This window comes from Paroedura picta, chromosome 8 (assembly GCF_049243985.1).
Source record: "Paroedura picta isolate Pp20150507F chromosome 8, Ppicta_v3.0, whole genome shotgun sequence".
NCBI lineage: Eukaryota > Metazoa > Chordata > Lepidosauria > Squamata > Gekkonidae > Paroedura > Paroedura picta.
The window spans coordinates 49,769,668-49,795,529 of record NC_135376.1 but is presented as its reverse complement, the minus strand read 5'-3'; the positions used below and the strand labels follow the sequence as shown (position 1 = coordinate 49,795,529).

General features: G+C 40.3%; 2 long non-coding RNA genes across 3 annotated transcripts in view; one reads left to right on the top strand and one right to left on the bottom strand.

The window, feature by feature from the left end:
* Window positions 1–25,862, top strand: part of LOC143843506 (uncharacterized) — a 132,449-nt gene that overhangs the window by 51,464 nt on the left and 55,123 nt on the right. The window lies entirely within an intron of this gene.
* Window positions 17,405–21,693, bottom strand: LOC143842631 (uncharacterized). Its single transcript, XR_013233238.1, has 2 exons — window positions 21,604–21,693; window positions 17,405–19,777 (listed from the first exon to the last, which is right to left on the bottom strand). It is a non-coding gene; the product is annotated as an uncharacterized LOC143842631 (long non-coding RNA).

Below are 25,862 nucleotides of genomic sequence, written 5' to 3'. Positions count from 1 at the left end.
TCAGACTTTTAAAGAGAAAGATGAATTCTTGGAACACAGACTGAATTCTGTGAGTAAAGAATCTACATGTCCTGACTAATAATATCCTACAAAAAGGAGAAAGAAATTTTTTTAAATTGGATTTGTTGATTTGATGTTATACATTTTCCCTTGTAACTTGCATTTACCTGCTAAAAGGCTCGCACTGCAGAGCTGTTAATTTGATTGGAAGCAGGGTACAGAACACAAAAATTATGAAGCGAGTAGTTCTTAATTTCCACCTTGATGTTAATTGGTTTGTCATGCAGAGCATTCCTTGGGCTGGAGATATATCACCGAATGAGCATTAAGTAACGAAGAGAGGAAGTGTGTTATGCAAGCTTGCAGAGCCTTTAAAAACCTCAAACAATTAGCTTCTCAGCAGTGATTTCCTTGCTCTTAATTTTCTGTTTTGCTTTGCACCTGGCTACAGCCTATGCAAAATGACAGGCAGTATCAAGACAGATACATTCTTGGAGATCAAATGCAAGAATTTGGGTGTGTAGGAGGATTTTTAAAGTACCTCAGGCTTTCACTGTGAAACATAGACAGTCAGACATTTCAGGGTGATCCTGTGTTGCATATTTCTTTATCTTGTTTATGGCCTTTGCTGTTAATATGACAGAAAGGTAAAGATACAAGACTAACAGTGCAATCTGAAGGAGTAAGCCCTGTTGTGATGAAAGAGGATGTCCTGATTAATACACCAGGCCCTGGCCCCAGATAAATCAAACTCTCTGGTGGGAACAAAGCCATGCAGAGAAGAAATGTTCTCTCATTTATGAAGACAAATGCGAAGAAGAATGACAACCATTTGCTACCTGTCAGGAAGAGGCAAGATAGATCACTTTTTGGCATCCTGAATTGTGGCCATAAAGACCAAGGAAGAGCAACATGTTATGACTGGGTAAAGGCAGAATGGCAGAAAAGATGGGGAGTCAGTTTTCATTTCAGGATAGATCAAACAGAACATCTTTCAGCTGGGAGGTAAAGATTTCAAAAGTTTAGCCCACTCTGTGCAGAATGTAGAAACCATGAACCAAGGAATGGGGATGGGCATGAACCGACTCACAAACTAAAGTTCGTGATGAATTTTGGCTGGTTTATGGTTTGCAAACTCCAGTTTGTGGCAGGTCAACTGGCATGAACTTTCAAGCAGTTCATGACAGTTTGTGTTGGTTTGTTGGAGAGAGGTCTTTTCTTTTTTTCCCCTGAAATTATTATCAAGGTAACCCAGTGACTTCTAGAATTTAGCTATCCTTATGTTTTGATTCTTAGTTCTCTGTAACACCTGTGCTGTTGTACTGTGTATCTGTACTACTAGTTCAAAGAGGTGTGTGTTAGCTGAATAATGATCCCACATTGTGACCAAAATTCTTACCTTGCTATTTATCCGTGAACAGACTAAATCAACTGACTGGGCTAGAGAGTTAGCAAGGAGTAGAGGGGAATAAGTAACCTCTCATGCACACACGTAGGCCTTAAAGCACTGACTGGAACATTGAGTTACGTTTGAGTGGTGACAGAATTCTAGCTGAATGAGGTAAAGGAGGGGGCTGGTAAATTCAATCATACCCTGATTGTCACCATCTCTCAGCAACTTGCAGACAAGGATATCATGGAGGTTGTGCGTGTGATGGTTCAGGACAATCCTACTTATATAGACTTGAGTAGGAATCTAAATCTACTCAAATCTTCACAGTTGGGCTTATTCCCAGGAAAATATCTGTACTGTAATCAATGGGAGACTAGCATTTGGTTTAAAGACAGATGATCCAACCAATTGGCTGAAGTTAAGCATGTGTCAGCATGGTCAGGGATTGGAATGGAGACCTCCTGGCATTCCTAAGGAGGCTGCCTTGAGTTCCACGATAAACATAAGGCAGGATATAAATTTGTTAACTAAGATAGAACAAAGGTATGTCACTAAAATGTGAAATGTTAAGTCTAAAGTAATATGTACATATGTTGATTCCTTTGGGAGACTGTCCAGTGTCCCTTTATTGAAGAGTCAGTGAAGAGTCATAGTAGCAGACTCAGAAGGGTTTCCCTGTATAATGGCTGCAATATATCATTACTTCCAGTAGGTATTAGTTTTGTGCTATCTGTCACCAAACACCAATGATGTGTTCAAGTGATTCATTCCATCTGCACCACGCAGTAGATAGGCTAAATTGTAATATATAGCTACACTACTCAATTATTGGAATGTTCAAGCCTAGACTTAATTTTGTATATCTATGAAATCAGTGAGAATAGCTAGGGAAGGATAATCAGACTAATCTGTTTCAGTGCTGCTTCGCCTGATTCATCCTGATTTGTGCTGACTGAGATGTGCTGGATACTGCTGTCCATGTTTGTTACTTGCTGATCTACATGACTGGCAGAAAGCAGCATGTAGTTTACATGAAAGCCTTCCAACTGTGAGCATAATATTCCACAAAGTAAAAGGTGTTCTTTTCTCAGGAGCATATGACACTATGACACTCAGGAGCATATGACATTTCTGCACATCGCAAAAAATAGTGTTACGTCAGCTGAATGGTGTAATGCTAAATATTATCGTGCCATTCCTCATCTTGCTGTAGTCTGCTGCCTTTTTGTACTTCTTACCCTCAACAAGCGCTGCTGGAAATGGCGGAAGAGAGCAACACGGTTTAAACACAACTTTCTCCCACCTGTTAATCAAGCCAGGCAGTCAATCCCCTTTCTCCTTTTTTTTAAAGATCCCACGATGCCTACCAATTTTTTAAATTCATAGTTCTCAGTTGAAATGCCTATGTATCTAATCATATATGCCTAGTGCTTTTTATAATGCCTTATGGAATCACGAGTCTTGAATCTTAAAAAAAATTAATCTCATTTCTGTTTTTTGGGGGAGGAGGGAACTTTAAAGAGGCACGCTTTGAGTGACAACTGTGGGGAAAAATTATTTTTTGCTTTGCCTAAATGCTTGTATGCCTATATGTTGCTCCAGGGAGTTCACTTAAAAAAAATCCCATCCCCAGGAGAAGGGAGAGGGAGGCAGGTGCGAGGGTGGGACATTGGAGGCAGAGATAGAGCTTCTTCACCTCCATACATTTCTTTGGCATGTAGTGTGCTGGTTGTCCACTGGGGGAGAGCACTTTTTAGGTTGGTGAATCCCCTTTTTTTTGGATTCACCAACTTGCACTTTAAAATGGCGGATTTAGCGTGATGTTTGCTGGCCGGACGCGGGAGGTTGGCAACGTCATGCACGTGCCAGGAATATAGCATCTGCGGGGGTTAAGTATCATGCTAAATTTATGGCATGCAGAAAGACCCTATCATATGTAGATGTATAGTGTGCTGTAGTGCTAATCTATTTATTTACAAAATTAACATTCCTCTAGTGACCTGTACAAGGCAGTTCACAAGGTAAACATAATATAGTAAAATCACAGTAAATATTCCGCTGTTCTTGTGAATGATTCCCCCCTGGTGTCTTTACCCATGAGGCTGTGGGGAAATCTGCATGCATGAGAGAGGGCTTTAAGAACATGACAATATAAAAGAAGCCATGTTGGATCAGGCCAATAGCCCTTCCAGTCCAAAATTCTGGTCACACAGTGGTCAAAATCCAGGTGCCATCAGGAAGTTTACCAGTAGGGCCAGAACTCCAGAATCCCTACCACTGTTTCTCCCCCCACAAGCACCTCCTTAAATTGGTGGTTCTGGAGTGGGCAAGCATCTCACATCTTCCATGGTGAAGACAAAAAATATATTCAGTTTCTTTGCCATTTTCCTATCATTCTTTAGTGATCTGTCCCCACTACCTCCTTGGTTCTTTTTCTGCTACTAATGTATTGAAGGAATGTTTATTGTTGGTCTTAATGCCTTCTTCACTACGATCCTCATAATAATAGTCCTCATAGTCTCTTTTTGCTTGTCTGATCACCAATTTTAATTTCTCTTGCCAAAGCCTGTGCTCTGTTTCATTTACCTTACTCAGACTTGTCTTCCATCGCCCCAAGACATCACAGTCAGGGGTGGTATATAAAATGAATCAATAAATAAAAACAATAAATTAAAGGAATCTTTACCTTTCACTGCTTTCATTAGTTTGTTCCCTAACCATGCAGAACTTTTTAAAATACCTATTTGTAACTTTTCTAACTTGCAGTATGCATTTTATCTGAGCTTCCAGGATTGTAGTTTAAATTGTCTCCACGTTTCCTGAAGGGATTTGATACTCCTTACCTTTCCTTTCAGTTTCTTCTTCAGAATCCCCTCACTTGATAGAAGTTATCCCTTCTAAAGTAAAATGTTGAAAAAGTTGAGAATTCCTTATTTAGATACATGCTTATGCCCCCTGCAGGGCTCTACACTTTCCACAGGGCCTGCAAGATGGCTGAGGCCAGGGTGAAATTTTGGTGTTACCGTTGTAGGATTCCTCCCCCAATGTATGATTACATCTGGTCCCTCGCTCCCAGTGGAAGAGAACTTGACCCATGGGCGGAATGGTGGGAGTGGGAGATTAGAATTCTTTATAGGAATTAGATCGCCATCTGATTAACTGTAACATACAGTTTTAGTGGTTTTTATGGTATTTTATTGTATTTTATCATTGTTGTGGACTTCCACAAGACTTTTTGGAGAGCGACAGTATAAAAAAAAGACAAACAAACAAATAAAGTATTAGAGCTTAGCCCTGTACTCTCAGTTTTAATCCTTCATTTAACCCTCTATTTAACCCTTCCTGCACAACAGTAAAATTGGCCTAGAACCTCTGAGTTTATTTAGAACTAAAATTAGCTACACCTGTGTAGTTTGCACAGCTACAACTAAACTAGAATTAGAACTAGACTAGAAAATTAGAATAGAACAAAAATTAGCTACACATGAGTGGTTGAGCATCTACAACACTGAGAAGTTACAAAATGTTGTTACGTAATGGTAAAGGCACTATTTGTCCTCTTATTTCAACCCCTTCAGTGTCTACCTTGATAGAATTTTATATTAAAACTTGCCAACTTACCTGTTTATTCCCTTTGTCTCTGGAGCTGGAACATTCCATCATTGGAGAGAGGCCATTTGCTTTGCAGAGCCTTTGTTTTCTCCCAGTCTTCCCATTTCCTTTCTTTCATCTAGCCACCATTCCTCAAGTTCTGCCCTTCCTTTTTCTTTGCATGGCTTGAGGATAAGATAGTAATTAAGTACATGTGTGTTTGCACACTATTTCATCATCTCCCTTCCTTCCTTGGCCATCTGTCTGTAGACCAGTTAGGGACTTTCAGGCATGCTGGGTGAGATCTTTGACCACAATCTGAGATCTTTGCAGGGAAAATTTGGTGCCATGGTGCAAGAACCAGTAGTGTAAGAAACATTCCAGTGAAGAACAATTATTAACTGTGCTTTTTACTAGAAACCATCCATGTGCACTATGTGATCCACTGTGATCTGAAGTAGTTCTTGCCAGCCATGCATATAAACACAGAAGGTATGTCTTGCATGCTTGGGCTGCAGAAACTAGAATGGTGGGAACAACATTCTCTGCCTCTGAAACAGAATCACCTCCAAATTGAATGTGTCTTCCAATAATTTAACAGTATTTCTTTTGAAACCTATTTTGCATTATGATCTCACTGTCATATCTTTCACAGTTTTATTCCACTTGTTTCATGGCAGTGTACATGGTTCCTTCCTTCTTGTTAGTCAAAACAGAATCTGGTGAGCTACATGATTCAAAGAAAGACAGAGAGAGGTCCTGAGCCACTCAGTGAGCTTCATGACTGATCATGAGCTTCATGATCTCTGAACAAGACATTGTTCTTGGCCAGAAGTTGCCCATGCCACATGGCACCCTTCTTCTGAAAATGAGATGAGTTTCAAAGGCATGGCATGGAAATATTTAAGGGTTCAAAAAAAAGCTACTCTTCCAGTCCCTTGAAGGAGCCTAAACAAATCTTTTTGATCCCAGCAACAATAACAAAAATCTCCATGTTAAGAACAAAAATAGAGAGACACACGTATTTTCCCCCTACGTATGTTCCTACCCATACATTCATTTCTAAAAAAGTTGCAGCAAAGAAGTTAAATGTTCCCTGTAATGACATCCATCACACCTGGTTTATGGTGATATGACTAAGGATGCTGATTTGTTCCTGTTGCTTCCTATGCCACTATCTCATTTTGCTCCAGTGAGTAAAAATACTGGTACTTGTATACAAGCAAGAAGCTGCTCCTTATTGATAGCTAGGCCAGCCTCTTATAACAAGAGGAAAAAGTCAGCTCTAAATGCAGCTGACAGTCTGGGCTGTCCTAGGCATTCATCATAGATTGGCATGCTGGGTGCACAGGCTAAGTGTTGCTGCTAATTCAGTCCTCTCTTTTTGCCAAAGTGAGCTGCCTGCCTTCTTCCATGTGTTCATGCTCCTTTTCACCTCAAGAACATCAGTTCATTACAACCAGGGGAAATCCATATTAATGCGTTTAGTCAGTAGCTTAGCAGCAAGTGTCTCGCCATGAGCTAACAGGCCAGAACTCCGACATCTGAAACATTTATACGGAGGGATGATTATGATAATGCCTTTCTGGCTGCATCTATCATTTATGCATCTGAAGTCAGTCTTATGGCAAACAGCGGCTGGCATGTTTCTTTCCTTGTTCAATTAGCGACATTAGAAACTTGAGGAGCACAGTCAAACTGCAGAAGGTTTAAGAACTGGCCTAGAGCTAAGATCAAAAAAATTACATGGGTCACATTATTTTCTTATTATAATAAATCTCTCCTGCTTCTCATGAAAGAAGGAAACTTGTCAAACAGGCTAGATAACTTTATTTTACTTCTGAGATCTCACAGGGAATTGTGGCTGGATCCTTAAAGAGTGCACTTAAGATTTGTAGTATACCTAAAAGTGAGACGTATGAATATGCTGAACATGTATTAGAAAGAACTAAGATTCACAATCACAATACATCCCTGTGGGTGCCAGTGCCAAAACTGGGTTTGCTGTTGCGTGCTGTGTGAATTGACTGTCCTGGTGAAATGTGGTTAAGTTAAAAAGTCTCTTGACATGAAGTGGAAGAGAGTTCACTGTTAAAGTTGTGTTTGTTAAATCACAGTGCAAAAATCACATTTTCATGGTGCTTTTTGCATAGCTAAATGTCACGTGACTTACCACACTTGCAGAAGTGAAGATAAAGAGCCTCTTGTGGCGCAGAGTGGTAAGGCAGTGACATGCTGTCTGAAGCTGTCTGCCCATGAGGTTGGGAGTTCAATTCCAGCAGCCGGCTCAAGGTTGACTCAGCCTTCCATCCTTCCAAGGTCGGTAAAATGAGTACCCAGCTTGCTGGGGGGTAAACGGTAATGACTGGGGAAGGCACTGGTAAACCACCCCGTATTGAGTCTGTCATGAAAACGCTAGAGGGCATCACCCCAAGGGTCAGACATGACCCAGTGCTTGCACAGGGGATACCTTTACCTTTACCTTTATTTTAAGCCTTAGATTTACTGCCCCTCTAATTTTTTTTTGATGGCATTAGAATCTGGATATATGAAATTCAAAATATTACATTTTACCCATTTGCTTCTGTATGATGTGAGAAACATACACACCAACATATTGCTGCCCAAATATAAATGTGTGAATGAGTTTTAGCAGCATATTTGTCATATACATCCCACTGTATTCAATTAAAAAACAAAACAAAAAATCTTCCCACTGATTTTCATAATTATTTAAAATTTATTTTAGGGACAAAGATTCCCTCCCTCCAGCCAGGTTTCACGGTGCCTGTAGGTTTTGTCCTATAGTATCTTGTACTAGTGCACAGATTTTATTGCAGTAAGCCTCCCATACTCAAGTGTGTGCCCACGCGTGTGTGTGTGTGAAATCTTCTTGAAGTCTTTGGCAGATTCACAGGTTTATGCCTGCTATATTACCATAAACAACAGTGTAACAGCTGAGGGGTAGATATGACCATAGTTATATAGCAAACATAATTGAAAGATAGGGTGTGGCAATCATTCTCAAAAGTCCAACCTCTCCTCCAGGACTCTGAACCAATCCTTGTTACTTTGGCATCATGCAAATCTAAGTGATTGTCAGCAAATCAGGGTCCATTGAACTCCATCGGAAAGGAGGGGGTAAACAAGCTTGTGTTTAAAAATGGAGATGAAAAACTTTTTTCTTGTGGATAAGAGCATCAGCTTAGCCAGGCTTTTATTTGGCTTTTCAGTTTTGGGTTGGTTTAGGGAAGAAAGCTTGCTTCAGTGGAAAAATAAGTATCACATTAAAGACCCTACATTCCTAACATGTATATACAGTGTCACACCAACGAGATACACCTGAGCTGATGCTGCCTTCCACCATGTTATAAGTTCCCCAGTTGGACACTCTGCAAGCCTCTATGTTATGGATCCCTCACACTTTCCCACTCTGAGGTAAATTTTTTCTCCAAAATAAAGAATTTTTCTCTCACAAACTGAGCTGCCCTTGTAGCATGGTTGTTTTATTATAAAACTAGCTTCAAAGCCCATTCCTAAGAACGGGCCCTGAAAGGGTCCTCTCCCCTGGCCCCTGGCCAGGCAACTTAAGGTGGCTTTGGCCGCAGCTTGTAGCCAGATCAAGTGGGGCAGGTGGGAGCTGGGCAGCTTGTTAGCAGGGCAGAGACAGAGCTTCTTAGCAGGCAGTCAGCAGGCCGGGAGGCCCTTGTGAGCACGCTCAGCCTAGCAGGCCAGGAGGCCCTCGTTAGCAAGCCCTCCACCACGACCCTTTGCCCAGGGCCCTGTCACCTGCTGCTGGCTCCAAGCACTGAGGCATCTGAGAGCAAAGAGGCTAGAGTCCAGGGCCAGAGGGCAGGAGCTGCAGGGGCAGGGCCAATGAGGACAAAGCTGGCTGGACTCTGATTGGCACTATTCCAACTTGGACAGCCGGACATGTCTCATCCCCTAGGCCGTTTCAGAAATATATAGCGGAACAACAATGGATAAGGATAAAGATGACTGTTTTACCCTGTCACTGACAGTCTTCTTGGTTTTACTTAGCCCTGGAAGTTGTTAATAGCTTACTTTTCTTAAGCCCTTTGTTAAAATGGCACTGAGGCATTGTTAACTTGAAATTTGTTTTTTTTATTTTACATAGAGGGAAAGGGCTGAATTGAGAAACTATTTTAATATCTAAATCAGATATTACCAAGTTAGAAGTTCTAGTTACAGGCTTTTTGAGATGTTTCTTAAGCTTTATCTTACATTATGAGATTGCTGTATTCTGAGAATTTTTTTGTTTCTGTGTTTGTCTAAAACATTTGTTTTCTTTTTTTGTCTTTTTGTCTATCCAGTTCCCTTGAACTCCCCTGGTTTCTAGAAGGCAGGTAGCAATTTTCCCTTCCTAGAAGTATCATATTTCCCTCTGGCCCCTGAGAAGTTTGAAACAATTTTTCTATCATACACATCTAAGAAAATTCTCACACATCCCCCCCTGTTTTTCACTGGGTTTGGTTCTTCCTTCTCTCCTTAGAAAAATTCTCTATCTCCTTTTGGCCTGAATTGGGAGTAACACCTTATTGCGCAAATTACTTCTACCAAAATATGTTCCAGTTATTGAGACACTGTGTAAATCAGCTGTCAGCCTTTAGTAAAGAATCTCTTTTTAACAAAAATTTATCTTCAGAGCAGATGTCCAGCTAAGCACAGATATGTTCTGTCAATATGCCAACCAGACTGATCTCCTTCTAGCACACATATCAATTCCCTCTCAAATGTTGCTGGCCAGATAGGTTTGAACTGCCTGTTGCTCAAGTTCTCTCTTATATTGTTTCTAGATTAGGAGACATACCTGGTTTTAGCCTTGCTTTTGATTTCCTTTGGATGCTGTGAGTCAAATCTAGCTATTCTGCACTTGGGCTTTCCTCCCCTTATTTCCCAGGTTGAAATTCATGATATGCTTTCTGCACTGAGTCCAACGGAGGCAGCCTCCTATCATGCTTTGTTCCCTCCCCTGTCTAAAAAAAAATTGTCCTGACAGTCTGACTCTCAGACAGTATCTAGGATACATACCTGCTCTGGAATGATTTTGTCAGGGCCCTCTCCCTCCCTCCCTCCCTCCCTCCCTCCCTCACATACACACACACACCTCCAATTTCCCCCCTTACCTGTTGGTTTCCCAACCTCCTTCCATATTCCTCTCCCATCCCTCACACGCAAACACAAACAGAGACATACTCCCTCCCCTCCCCCTCCCCTCCCATTACCCCCTTTAACTAATGGCTTCCTAGCCTACCCACCTCCAAGCAAGCTAACACACACATACACCTTCAAGGCCAAACGCAGTCTGGGCCCTGAGTATCTGAAAAACCACCTGTCTACCCATACCCCCACAAAGAATATTAAAGTTATCCCCTATGCAAGCACCGAGTCATGTCTGACCCTTGGGGTGATGCCCTCTAGCGTTTTCATGGCAGACTCAATACGGGGTGGTTTGCCAGTGCCTTCCCCAGTCATTACCGTTTACCCCCCAGCAATTTTACTGGGTACTAATTTTACCGACCCCGGAAGGATGGAAGACTGAGTCAACCTTGAGCCAGCTGCTGGGATTGAACTCCCAGCCTCATGGGCAGAGCTTTCAGACGGCATGTCTGCTGCTTTACCACTCTGCGCCACAAGAGGCTCTAAAAGAATATTCTAAAAGAATGCAAAGAATATCACGTTCCAACAATACCAACGAACTGGTGATCCCTGTCTCCAGAGAAGCTCGTCTGTCATTCTTGGCCTCCACCTGGTGGAATGAGTTCCCAGTCAACATCAGGGTCCTGCTGGAGCTAAAATAACTCTACAGGGCCTGCAAAAAGTAGTTCCTCCTCCAGGCTTTTGGTCAAGAAAAGTAAACATGTTACCGACCAACAACCAAAAGCCCCCATCAACTGCACCAAAAGAAAAACAGAACCACAGTACAGTAATTGCTGATTACTGGGTACTGATTGGTAAATTCATGGTTTGATACAAGTTTCACTGTTTCAATATTTGAATTAAGATGGTTGTTCAGTTCAAACTATTACAGTCGTTCAGACCAAGTTGTATGAAGTTAATACATAAAAGACCAGACGAATATGGTCATTTGATATAATGCAATTTAAAGAAGATCATAAAATAGAACTTAAAATTATGCTACTTTAGAGCATTGGATTTTTATGGCGGCGGCACAAAACTTAGCCAGCTGAGTTGTCACATGGGGGGACTCATCACTTAGCAGCCTCTTTGCTCAATCTACATCATCATGTTCTGGCAACTTTTTAAGGAGTGGCTCAATCTAGTTGCTATAAAAGTCTACATAAGCAGGGCTGTGGAACAATGTATGCTCTCTTGTATCAATTTCGCCACTCCCACAAAAACATTGTCTCAGTGTAAGGGGAATGTACTTATAGCGACCCTCTACAAGAGCTGAAGGCAAGACAGAGCATCTTGCAAGGGTAAATGCCCATCTTTGCTTACTTATTACCAGCAGAGACAGATAAGTGGCAGGGGCCAGAACATATCTTGTTTTAACTGGGGCCAAAAAAGTTGGAGCTTTACTCTTGTCCAGTTGACATTGATTGTCTTGTATCCACTGCTTAACTAATTTAAATTTGGTTACTTGTTCAATTTTGTGCCCATTTAGCATCCATGTTCTAGATTTTGGATGTTTGCCAAATGCCATGGTTGCTTTATGCATTGTAAACTGCCCTGAACTGAAAGGGAGGGCAGTATATCAATATAATAAACCAACAAAAAAACAAAACAAAGCCTATTGGCTATAAGGGATGAGCTTGCCTATGGAAGTTTGTGGTGGTGGCCAATATACTGATGTCTTTGTTCATGCACAATGACCCAGCTGAAAATGAGCCACATATCAGTAGTCACTCACATGCTGGCCAAGAGACCAGTTACCATGGAGACTGAGTCAGTAGTTGAGGAGGAGGGAGATAACTCTACAGCTGCATAACCGCCTGCTACTGTTACAGTCCAGAGTCTAGGATGGAAGAGACTGAAAGGCTTCAAATTATACAGACACAGAGATCTTATATTTGTTTGAAACCTTTTTTTTGAAGCAGCCATTAAAGTTACTAATGTTTTAAGTCCAGAGCACCCAGAGAAACACCAGCTGATAATTGTCTGTACAGTATTTATGAGAAGACACTTTTCTTCTGTATGGGAGACCTCCAAACAAGTTGTGATTCTTATGAAGGCTGGACTAAAGTTGCTCTAAGAGCTGAAATATTCTGCTCTTGTAATTCTGGGGAGGTAAGGTCCCTTGAACATGTTTTATTCGGGTGTCCTATTTTTTTTAACATCAGCAAGGACCAGGTTCATTGTCCCTCTACTCAGGGATGTCCCCAGTTGTATGGGAGAAACAGAAATCAAATTCCTCCTATGGAGAGGAAAGGCCCCCATTTGCCACATAGGTTGCTAAATACTATGCTCATGTATTCAATGCATGCAAAAGACAGAAAGTTATACAAATGGTGATGTAGAGGAGACATTATAAAAATAGGCTGCCTAAGGAGGTGGTGAGCTCCCCCTCACTGGAAGTCTTCAAGCAAAGGTTGGATACACACTTTTCTTGGATGCTTTAGGATGCTTAGGGCTAATCCTGCGTTGAGCTGGGGGTTGGACTAGATGGCCTGTATGGCCCTTCCAACTCTATGATTCTATGATTAAAAAATTTTAACTTTAAGATTCCTTTATATTATTTTATTTATAATATTTGTATTTTTCTATTATATATGACAATCCATTTGTATGTCCAAAGGGCTGTATTAAATAAATACAGAACAATACAGACTAAAGTTGCTGAAATTAGCACATGATAATCCTTTTGGAGGAGATGTGGGTATAAAAAGAACTAGGTACTATTCAGCTTATAGGTTCTATTATTCTGAGTTGAATTGAATTGATTTATTAACTACAGCATAATACCAGCTGCTTCTGGATAATACAACAATACAATACAGAGTAAAGAATAACATCAATACAGAAAGTTTACATTATTGATAAAATATAATATAAAACCATTTTAAAACAGTACTAAAATTCCTGTTATATCATATCAGACAGAAAGAGGCAGGTTGCTACAGTAGAAAAGCTTCACTTATTTGCTTCACATATGATTGTTGTAACCTAAAGGCCGTTTCACAAAATTGAGCTTACAGTGACATTTCCTTCCCAAAGGAGAAACTTAATTTTTTTGTTGTTGATTAGGAATCCCAAATGTTTCTTTAAGCAAAGGGGATGTTATCTCGGAGTGCGGTTTCTGATTTTTGGATTTGTGTGTAGGTCTTCTGCTCTTCCCACAAGCTATTTTACTTTGTCCCCCCCCTCTCCTTTACCACATATTGCTAGGTTTGTTCCTTTTCTTCTGGACTTGCTGTGTGTGTAGAGGGGCTTTTGGTTTAGCTGCCTGCTTTCTCTGCCCCTCCCACCACACTTTTATTTCCTTGTTCACTTTATGATGGTTTTCTTTAAATATTTATGTTCTGTTTTTCAGGTGAATAGTTTAGTTGGGGGTCAATTTTCCCTTGGGTTTTCCTTCCATTTAATTTTGAGAGGGTTGATGTGTGGAGGTGTTGGTGTCCAGAAGTTCAATATTTGAAATTAATTGAAAATTCTGGTTGGTGCAGTATGTGCTTCTGGTTCAAGTAGAGAGATTTATTGATAAATATTTCTTCTGGTGGTTCTGGGGGCGGGAAGAATCTGTGGGGATTCTCTGGTTTATCAGCGGTCCAGTTGCACGGCCATACTGGCACTGAGTTCTGCTGGGCTTCTCTGTAACATATTGGTTCTGGTGGGCTTGCAAGAGTAGCCCTCTACCTCATTTTGTTGTGCTGAGATTCTCTGGTTTGACATTATTTCTGTTCAGTTTGTCACTGGCATGTAGCTCTGCATGGATTTTTGAGTTCTGTTTTGGTTCTTTTGGGCTTATGTTGGTTCTTGGCTTGGGAGGCATTGGCTTGCCTCTTAGCTATTGCTCTGGAAGAAAAAAGGACCGTTTCTCCCCCCCCCCATTGGAAACAATGGAGGATGAATGGGGGCACTTTCTTTGGAACCCTATAGAATTGTAACCCCTGATTCAATATTTTTGAAATTTGATGGGATCTATAGAGATTCCATTACCTTGAAGTTTCCCTCAGCTTTTCAGGCCACAACATGGCCAACAGACACCTTCTTCAAACCTCAGTTAAGGATTCTGTCTACTCTGTTAGACTCCAAACAAGAGAGACCTCCTCCTCACTGCTAGGAGTTTTTTTTTTAAATCATATCTGTTTCTCCACCCATGACTTGGTCAAGAAACACTTTCTGGAGATCTCCAGGAATTCCTTACCAGAGACTATTCTTGGAAACTGTCTAGTCTAAAATCCTCTAGATCTTTGTTCCCTGCTTGGAGAAAGACGTCTTGTCTTTAGCTAGACCTATTAGCATTTCTTAAGAGATAGCTGAGGTGAGCCTGGAAAGTCATTAACTAACTTCCACTTCCTTGCTTATTGTCTGCCTAGTGGGGGGGGGGGGACCCTGTTGAAATGTTCAATTCAAACTTCCACAGAAACAATGCTTCACAGAAGCAATCACAACTTTCTTGATGCTAATCTCTTTGTATCTTTTAAAATGATTCCTCCATTGTTATTATCGCTATTGGTTTGACATACCATTTATTAGGGATTCATTATTCACAAAGGGCCTTATTAATTTTTTAAAAAATTATTCTGCTCATTTCTTGTTCCAGATGGCTTCATAATCAGTTTAATTTTTTTTGCAGATGTTGTATGGAAAGTTTAGGATGTAAGCCAACAATGGATTGGTATAACTAATGAAACTGAGCTTTTCAGTTGATTACATCATTGAATGCATTCTCAACTGTCTCAACAAATATATCTGTATCTAAACTGTACCTTGGGTTTTAGAACCCAGCAGTTAACACTGGCCAAGTTGGGTGTTCAGAGAATTTAGAATACACACATCAAATAGCTAGTTGTTCTTAGATCCAACAGTCACTTCACATAGGCATTTCCCAGATCTAACTGAGATCCAGATTGAAGCATAGGTAACTGTCTCAAGAATGTAATTCCCTCCCTTTATCCTAAACATTTTATTGAACTTTTGAACTATGTTCACACATTCCTATGTGTGGTGATTCTCACCACAGAACTGAATGGGCAAAATACAGTGCTGATTTCCAACTCCCCTTTCCTAATATGCTTTATTTGTTTATTACCATCTTACCTTTTCTTTTTAAAGCAGAGGCTAGAGTCATCTGACAAAAATGATTTTATTAATTTAGGCAGATTGTGAGTGGGTGGGCAGGAAGGGATGTGTCAGTGTTTGTCTCTTGTGGCTATTCCTTGCATACCCAGGGAATTGCTGATCACCACTGGGATGTTAGGTGAATTACCTCCAGGCCTGGATGAATTCTGAAGATTTTTGGTGGGAGGGATCACTTGGGCATGAAATTGGGTAGGTAGGTAGTTGTGAGATCCTGTATTGTGCAGGGGATTGGACTGGATGACCCTGGAGGTCCTTTTCCAACTCTATGATTCTATGATTTCATGCTTTAGTGCCATTTTTAATTTAAAAAAATAAATTTTTTTTGCATGCTGTCTGATTCTAGCCAGTCAGATGTCACACAGGTGGTAAGATGATATCAGTGCAACAAGGATCTAGTTAGATTTGATGGAGGGATCACTTGGGCATAAAAGTGGGGTCACTGTGGGTGGAGAGGTAGTTGTTAGTTCCTGCATTGTGCAGGGGATTGGACTGGATGACTCTGGAGGTACCTCCCAACTCTTTTGATTCTATGATTCTAGATTACTTAACTGATAAAGTCCTTCTCATTCTCAATCTGAATGGAGATGGAATGTAATACTCATTGGCCCATTGCTCAGGCAATCTGGATGATGGTACTGGTTCTGCCATACTTTTGGGTGGTTTCATTGCTATAGCACAGTGCAGGCAAAACTATTGGATTAAGTGTAAACAACACATTTGCCTTGGAAACACAGAAGCTTTATGCAGTTTCTCTGATCCTCCATGTTTCCCGGTTATGGGAAATGCTGTTCAAGCAAATTACAAAGATGATCTGATTCTGATCTCTGAAGACAGTTGGACCTAGGCAGTTTGGTGCTGCTGTTCTAATTAGACCTAACAGTGACATTTTGCACTGTTCATCATGGGATACTTTCTCAATGTCTAGCTAACATGGGGATACAAGGAACAGCCCTTAAATGGCTACAGTCTTTTCTCCAGGGTTGAGGACAGAGGGTAGCACTAGGGGAGAGAACCTCCAAGGAACATGTCTTAGTATGTGGGGTTCAAGAGGGAACTATGCTCCCCCTGATGTTGTTTAATATCTACATGTGTACCCCTCACCCAGCTAGTATGGATTTTCAGGCTGGGATGTCACCAATACGTTGATGACAATCAACTGTTTCTGATGATTGATGGCCATCCATATACACTACCAGATAAATTGGCCAATTGTTTGGAGGCCATGACAGAGTGGCTCAAGCAGAGTTAGCTGAAGTTAAATCTAGCCCTTTGGCTGAGTCAGCAACTCCAAGCTCTTGACTGAGTCCTATTAACAACTTTCAGGAGCCTGGAAGTCATTTTGGACTCCTCCTTGTCTATGAAGTCCCAGATAAAAAATGTTGCCTAGCAGGCTTTTTACCATTTCTGCCAAGTGTGGCATTGCACCTTACCTGTGAACATCCAATGCAGCCACACTGATCCATGTGTTAGTCACCACTAGAACAGACTGTTGCAAGTCATTCTACACAGGGCTACCCTTGAGGCAGCTCCAGAAACTTCAGCTGGTCCAGAATGTGGCTGCACATGTCCTCACAGGGACCCAATGGAGAGCACACATTCAGTCTGTGCTCTTCTAGCTGTGCTGGTTCTAGATTTAGGACCCAATCTGGTGCAAAGTGTTCGTTCTTACCTTTAAAGTCCTAAACAGTCCAACTCCTCTATTATGTCCTCCAAGGCACTTAAGATCCAGCAAACAAAAACTGCTTAAAACCTTGGGCCCCAAAGAGGTCAAAATGGCCTCAACCAGGGCCATGGCTTTTTGTGGCCCAGGCCTATGGTTGCGGCCAAGAAATAGCATCATAACATCTACCACCAACATTGTGGATGCCCTTTATGTGCCCTTCTCTCTAAAAAGATAGGCAGCTGAGACTTGCTTTTGATGTTAGTAATTTTTAAGACTGATGATTTTATTGATTCTATGTAATTTATAATTGTTGTGAGCAGCCCTGAGCCCTCTGGGGAAGGGTGGCATACAAGCAGAAATGAATGAATGAATGAATGAATGAATGAATGAATGAATGAATGAAATTTTAGTAACAAAAACAGCACATCTTACAAAAATAGCACATGTTCACGTAACTTTTAGCCAACAAATTATTTTTCCAAAAAGGTTTATTTGTTACAGCTCCAAGAGAAGAAGAGAGGTTCTATGTAAGATGAAAACAGAAGTCAAGCAATGGCCAAAGAAGCACAACTTTTAACTGATGAGAGGGAGGGGCCAACAGCCAAGTGAGACAATTCTCTTAACCCTTTCCCTCCCCGATCCTCTCTTATTTCTTTCAATTTCTCACTACTCCTGGCAATACTGGCTTGTAGTGGCTTGCAACATTTTAAAATGCAAATTATAATATAAAACAACCTAAAACCAACAATCTATTAGCAACAGTATTAAAACAGCATTAATCAACAGCATTAAAAACAATCTGCAGTCATCTTGTTTAAAGAGTTGTAATATTCAACAAAAAGTCTAGACTAATAGCCTCCTTCTAGCCTTGGGCAAAGAAGTGTCTCCTCCTAGGAACAATGCCTCAGTTTTTAGTTTCTTCCCATGATTGACAAAAAGGGATCTGTTTGCAGGAATGTGACTATCCTCAGTGCTCTGGTTTGAATCAGCCCTATTGAAAAACTCTCTTTGATTAATGCCATTGATTACCTATCTAAATGTACAATCCTCAGGGAATAATCATGCTTCTCAAATAATAACAGCAATCGACATGAAGAACAAAAATAAAACCAGCTTAATACCATGCTAATATATAATTAAAAAATCAGCAGCTCTGCACTATCAGAAATATAGCTCCGTTATATTTAGTAATAGCAAATGCATAAATAAAGTTAACCTTTTAAAAAGACTGGTTTAAAGCTGCCATAATTTTGGCTCTGCAAATGCATGCAGTTAAATCTTTTCCAGTACTGTACCTACACAATTTGATGTTTCTGCATTGATTGGGAAACAGTTTACCAGTTATATGATGTGATGCTTCTACTGATCCTTGCAAGATCAGTGATAGTACTGAAGCAGAACATAACTTAAAAAGGGATCTTTTCTCCTGTCTAAATGGCAGAAAGCATTGCTTGAATAATTTGTTCCCAGTTGGATCGGTAGAAAATATACCCAGAAACATGTTCCCCATTATAAGTAATGGAAATGAAAACCTAGCCACGAGCTTTGTCCTCTAGCTCCAAAAACAGATGAAGTGAAACTGATTCAATATATCTACCCAAATCAATTGTTTTTGTCTTCAGAGCAGTTTGGACATGCATGTGTTAAATCCATCAGATACAATTTCGATAAATTTATCAGGTCTGTTTGCCTAACAACTACCTTCTTAAAAATGACTAAAATTAATTTCTCATTAACATGACTATTACCTTTCCACTGACATCAACCTGTTGACTGAGGTCACTTCATAGAATGAAGCTGAAAAATTATATACACGAAAAACACTATTGTCATTAGGCAGAGCTGATGCCTTACTACATAAATGTCTTCAGCAGTAATCGTACTGTGAAGATGGATAGTTTTAACACTCTTCACAGACACGCTATTGAGTATATGTCAGTCTTTCACACCAATTATTTGATCAGTGGAACTGCTATAGTTTTAGCACCATACTGTTAAAACCTGTTTGCTTTACACTGTAGATAAAAAGCTATTGTAATGTATATCTATATATTCATACACACACATACACAAACATACCTGTACATGTATGGGCATATCGTTTGGGAGGAAGTTCAGGGAAACTCAAAGTGATTGTGACTGAGCACAGGTGGGAACATATAGTTTCCACTGTGATATAGATTCCACAGATGATACAGTTCAACCTCAGGATGCTATTGGAGTGCAGTCTGATCCTTGCCATTTGAATGACTTCCAGTTAGTGAGGCTTCTCAGAAGTGTGCCCACCAAATCTAAACTTGATCTGTGCCATTCATGGGTGTTGATATTGAGCTGGGCTTAGTTGACTGAATGAATCTAGGAGATAATAAACATTTCTCTGGGAGAGGGTTGACTGCCTTGAAAGAAGCAAGAAGGAATCACTGAATCCTACTGACCTGAACAACTACTGGCTGGTGACCAGCATTCCAGGTTTTGGGGAAGGTACTTGAGCAAGTGGTGGCCATGAAGCTTCATGTAGTCTTAGGAGAAATGGATTATCTAGATCCCCTTCAATCTGAGCTTGGGACAGAAATGGCCCTGGTCACTCTGATGGATTTTCTTCACTGGGAGAGTGACAGGGAAAGTATGTCTCTGTTGATTCTCCTGGATGTCTCTACAACACTTGATACCATTGAATCCTTCTTGAGAGGCTGGTTGAGTTGTGAGTGGGAGGGAATGCCATGATCTGTTAGTTCTACTCTTTCTTTGTTGTCTGATTCCAGAAGGTAGTGCTGCTCAGCCCCATGGCAGTTATGTTATGGGGCTTTGTAGGGTTCCATCTTGTCCCCCATGCTGTTCAACATCTAGATGAAACCAAGAGAAGAGATCTTGGGGGAAATTGTAACAAGGTGCCACCAATATGCTGATAACATCCAACACTACTTCTTAACAGCTAAGTCAGGTGGGTCTGTGGAAGACCCAAACAGGCACCTGGAGACAATAATGGGGTAGATGAGAGCCAATAAACTGAAGCTCTGTCTGGACAAGACTGAGATGCTCCTGATCAATGTCAAAGCTGCTTGAAGAATGAGAAGTCAGCCTGGAAAGAATTGAACATGTTTGCTTCTGAAGGAAAAGGTCATTAGATTGGGGTTACTGCTGGATTCTAGCTAACACCTGGGTCCTAGATCTCCTGTGATAAATCATGCTTTTTATCGGATTCCATCAATACACTAGTCCCACCCATTTTTTTAAAAGCATCATCAGGCCATGCTGATTTAATTCTGGTAATATCCATATTAGACTATTTAATGCACTTTATGTGGAGCTGCCTTCAAAACTGGTTTGGAAACTTTATCTCATCCACATGCAGCTGACAGGCTATTGTCAGGAATGAGATACAGGGATCACATTACTGCAATGCTGAAAGATCTGCACTGGCTACCCACTTGTTTCCAGGTACAATTTCAAATGCCATTGGCAGTACTTTTTTTTTTGTCATCACCTTTCTTAGGGGTCTCCCAAGTCCCGATCCTTGTGTACCAGCTCAGTCTCGAAAAAGAGAAAGTGGACCATCAGGAATAGCCTGAGGGGTGGGAAAACAGTGGGAACTGGTATAACCCTTATATATGAGTACTGGGCCTCTTTTTTAAAACTAAAAAGGAAAAGTACTGGGTTTGGTGTCTCCTCCTATACTGTCCAGCCTATCAGTGAAAATATGCATCAGAAGACCTGGTTTTCAGAGGTAAGAGGAGAGTGGAGAAAAGGATTTCTGGAGAAGAGGACTCTTATCTTTGTTGTCTGGAGATCAGCTGTAATTCTAGGACATCTCCAAGCCATACCTGGAAGTTGGCAACCATACAGGGAAAGACATGAGGGTTACAGTTCGAGATTGCAGATCTGCATAGCTGAAAATTACTGCTAGAATGCTATTACTGCCAGCATTCTATTGTACAAAAAATAACAGCTCAAATTGCTGAATATAAATTCTTCTGTTCAATGTTTTAGGACAAACCCCTTCTCTTAGATATTCCCTTTTGATCCTGTTTATCACCAGCATTTCAAAGGCTGATCTAAGCTTTGCATTTCCTCTAGATACTTTTTGTATGGAATCATTACAAGGCTGGCATCTGTTCTTCTGTCTTTATTCTTATATTTATAAATAGACCTTCCTTTTGTACCAGACTGTGCTTTTTAGTCACATAACTGTTTATAAAGGTATTCCTATTTTTTTTCTTTCCTTTTTTTGTTCATTTGTTTCTAATGATTGTAGCTAATAGGATTAAAACTTTATGTTGATTTGCAGACAATTGCATTTATGGTTCTGATGTGTTAATATAGTCTGGGGAAAATCCAACAGATACATAAACCAATTTTTAAAATGTATATAAAGCAAAAATTTAGAAGAAAACACGATTCCTGCTTTTCTCTGGGCTGGTTCCTCATGGTATCAACAAAGCTGCTCTCATTGTGAAATCAGCAGAGAATGAAATAGAGGTGCCCGGGGACATCATCACATGCTCCATCTCCATGTCTCTCACTGCTTGATTTGCCTACCCCTATTGGCTACCCATGTAACTTTCCACAAGGAGGATTAGTCTGGATGAGTGGGGAATCAAACACAGCTCACCATATTAGAAGCTGGCACGCCTAACCACTACAGCAAGCTGCCCCCACCCTCTGTACTCACCTCATATTCCCTCCAAACATTTAAATTGACATTTCTTTGCTACAGTTTCATCTATTCTTGCATCATCTCAGTGACTTTTTTTGGTTTTATTTGACATTCCTTCAATAAAAATAAGAGCAGAAAGGTGAGTTATAAATTTTGTAAATAAATCAATAAATCAAGCAATAAAAATAGTTGCTAGTAGTCACAAACAATGAGCTGCTCAAGATTCTGTGCCCTATCTACTTGTAAGCGTTCCAGCATATCTGATTGATGACTGTAGGACAGATGCTAGATGCAACTTTAGACTTACCCAACAAGAGTTTTCTCATGTTCTTTATAAATTTCACCTGGCCTCAACCCTGGCCCCAACCTGGTGGAATGAGCTCCTGGAAGAGCTGAGGGCCCTGTCGGAATTGTCAGCTTTCCCCAGGGCCTGTAAGATGGAGCTCTTCCACCAGGCATTTGGTTGAGGCCACAGTAAAACCCCAGTGTTTCCATCTAGGACCCCTCCCCAAAGTCTATCAAAGTCTACTAGAGTCTATTAGACCAGCTCCCACTGACTCCTAGTGGAAGAAGACTCGGCCTCCGTCTGATCCATCTGAACGAGGTGGGATGGGATAGATTATTTGTGGTTTTGACCATTTGCTTGTTTTATTGTTAATTGGGGTTTTATGGGGTTTTATTCTGTGATGTTTTATGTGATGTTTAATGTTTTATTCTGTGAACTGCCACGGGTTCCTAGGAAATGCGGAGGTATATAAATCGAAAGAATAAATAATAAAATTAATACATTTACAGACTCCCCCACCCCTCAAGGATAGCCATTTTAACTACATCCTGAAATTTTACTGTGGAATTAATATATTTTATGATAGGGTAGTGATTTATCTCCATATGATATTTTTAAGATACTACAAAACAAATTTAGTGCATCATATATAGGTATCATTTAAAATGGTAGATCTTATTAATTTCATTTTGAGAGAGCTAAACTGCTGCTTATTTGTGCCACTGAAACAAATGGGTTACAGTTAACATTTATCTCAATTGTGCCCATCATCTTTGCATGGCCAAACATTATTCTTTCAGTAGCATCCATTCAAAAAGCTGGCATTGGGATTTCATCCAATTAGCCCACTGTCTCTGAACCCATTATTGGACTCACTACCACCTTGGTCAGGATGTTTAATAGCTCATCTGATTTGTTCAGCCAGTGTTCTTCTACTCTGGCGTCTTTTCTGTCCACTTGAACAGGCACTCTGATTCACACTTTTGTATCTGACATCTGATCTCATTGAAAATTGATTACTTAGCATTTGCCCTGCATAGCGGGGGAGACCTTTTGCCCATTACTGTCTCCAGACAAGGGATCATTCTAACACTATTTGACAGAAGAGCCTGTGGTATAGCTGCAACATTGGCAACCAATTAAAAGAATTTATGGGGATGAACATAACAGGGGTCATCACCACTACCTGCCTTTGAGTGATAGAAGTTGTGAAGGTTTAATTTGAAAACTTTCTTGCCTGCTGTGTTTGCAATCTGGCATGGAAAAATATAACAGAGTTTACAATTCCTATTTCTCAACTAAGAGGGTGCAGAAATAAGAAATGCATTAACAACAGCTTAGGCATAGTAAAGTATATTCAGGTATAAATCAGCAGTGGGGAAAGGAAGTTAGGAATGCACTCTGTATGCCTTACTATTCCTTGAACCTGAGAAATATTTAAACTCTTTAGGACCAGCAGTTCATCCTGCAGTTGAATCCAATTCCAATAAGAACAATCTCTCATTATTTGCATACTACCTTTCCTATTCACTAAATGTGATTTACATCAGAATATCAAAATGAATATTTCTAAAAATCCAACAGGCAATAAATATCCTGAAAACTATATTTATAAAATAAGCAGAGATAGTACAAACCAGGAGATTGCATACCTGTTCAAAACAGAAATCCTTGTCCTTATCCTGAAGACACATTGAGACCCATATACAGAATGGAATGGCTAGATAATTTCTGAAAACAGAAAAATCACAAAATAAAGCAACCAGATTGCAAAAAACATAATAACGGTGATGGTCTGATTGGTTCATATTGAGCTATGATGATCACATGACATCAACTGCAACATTATGGACAAGAGGAACAAAGTTATAATTTTCTTTACCTGCATATCTGAAATATGGATACCTGAAAGAGCAATGAAAGAACTCATGGGAAGCACTTTAACCCTGCAAATAGTATCTGCTTTTGAAGACTGTACTTTGCTCCCAGGACCAATGCAAATTCAGAATATCAAAAGCTATGATAAGGGTCAAATTTATTTTCAGTTGTGATGCTTTTTGGTTGGTTTGTTTTTGGCCTGAAGCAGAACTGAACCGTGCATCCAATTTGTGAAACACTTTTAAGAGTTTGGTTCTTTTCAGCGCTTGGATTGAAATTCATTCCCTCAGAGAGTAAATGTTACTGTCATGAGCAACTCTGAATAAATGAAAAACAAATCCTCTGGTTGCCATAGGCAGAGAGCATGAGGAATCTAGTTGTAACATAGCAGAAGCTACCTGAAGACCAAACATACTTGAGAACGTGACTAAGCCACTTGTTTGACTGCAGGGGAAACAGAAGTCTGTCGCAATCACAAGTGTGCATAACTTGGATAAAATTCCTTCCAGTTGTGGCCATAGTCATTAGTTTGAATTTGAACATGAAAGAAATTTTTGCCATTAATAGGGTTCAGATCACATATATGTCTAAATTCTATTAAAAGAAATGGATACAACCTAGACAATGTTGATTTCAGAGGCAGAGCTTTATAGTGCAATCCCAAGTAGAATTAGGTAGGGATGTTTTAATTATTATTGTAAGCCACCTGGATCCAAGAGGAAATGCGGGATATAAAAATTTGAAAAAAGAATCAAATAAGGATTTAAAATTAGCACTTCCACAAATACTCACAAAGCAGCAGTAAGGGCTATTTTTGTTCCACTCATATCTCTTTGGATCAAATCTGAAACAAGCAGCAGTAAAAAGAAAACAAACCTTTTCACATCGTTACTGGGTTTAGAAACATCAATAATGAATTCACTTGGAGAAGATGTGGGTAGATTTTTTTGTTAGAAGGAAAAGAAGGCTGATTAAAAACTGCAGAGCAGTGTTCAGTCACTGCAACTGAAAAAAATTCCATCTGGCTTGTTTTGTCAAAACCACATGAGGTCCTTCTAGGATCTTAAAATCGAGCAGCAGATAAAAGGCAGCAGGGCTCAACAAGAAATTAAATTAGTCCAAATTAATGGAGGGAAAACAGGATGGAACACTACGGCCACAGAAAATTGGGAGTAAATCTACCTTAATTTTGTGGATGGGATGCAATTTTATTGATTCCCTGTTTTCTCCTGATCAAATTTCTCTGCCAGGTTTGCAGGGGTCAGAATTACCTTGTGTGATGCTGATGAGGGCAAAACCTCACAGATAGATGCTTATTAGCTCACTTAGTTTGGTGCTAATCAAACAATAAATGTGGGCCGAAATGACTGTGCTGGACAGTAGCCTGGGAAACAGCAATGCATGCTTAATTTATTGTTCATTTACTAATTTCAATTTGTCAATATGCTTATGGGCATCAAAATGCATACACACGCAGACTGTGATAAAAAACAAACAAACTCATACAGCCATGCCACCTCTTTCCATATTTGCCTCTTCGACATTTGCAAAGCATGCCATCTCTGATCCAGTGCAAGGGCTGAGAGAGAGCTGGAATCATATAATGGCAGTTCTGGTGCTGGAAAGGAGGGTAAATTCACTAAAACCTATTTTCATATGTGATTAAACCATCCCTAATCAGCCACTTGCAGCATGAAGGCAGCGGCAAGGAGCTCCTTGCAGAAGCTGGAAGAACACGTCTGGATACAGAAAAGGCATTGGGGAATTGGTTTGCTCCTCCCCCCCTTTGTTATTGTGCAGAAGTCTTGGGAGTGACAGCCTTTTATATTCCTTCAGGTTTGTACAACAACAAGAGGAAGACCTGGCTTTTTTTTTTTGTGTATCCTGCTTTTTACTACCTGAAGGAGTCTCAAAGCAATTTACAATTGCCTAACCTTTCTCTCCCCAAAACTGTGAGGTGGGAGGGGGGCTGAGAGTGCTCAGAGAGAGAGAACTAGGACTGGCCCAATGTCACCCAGCTGGCTCTATATGTAGGTATGGGGAGTCAAACCTGGCTGGAATTTATTTATTTTATTTATCATCATACTTCTATACTGCCCTCCCCGGAGGC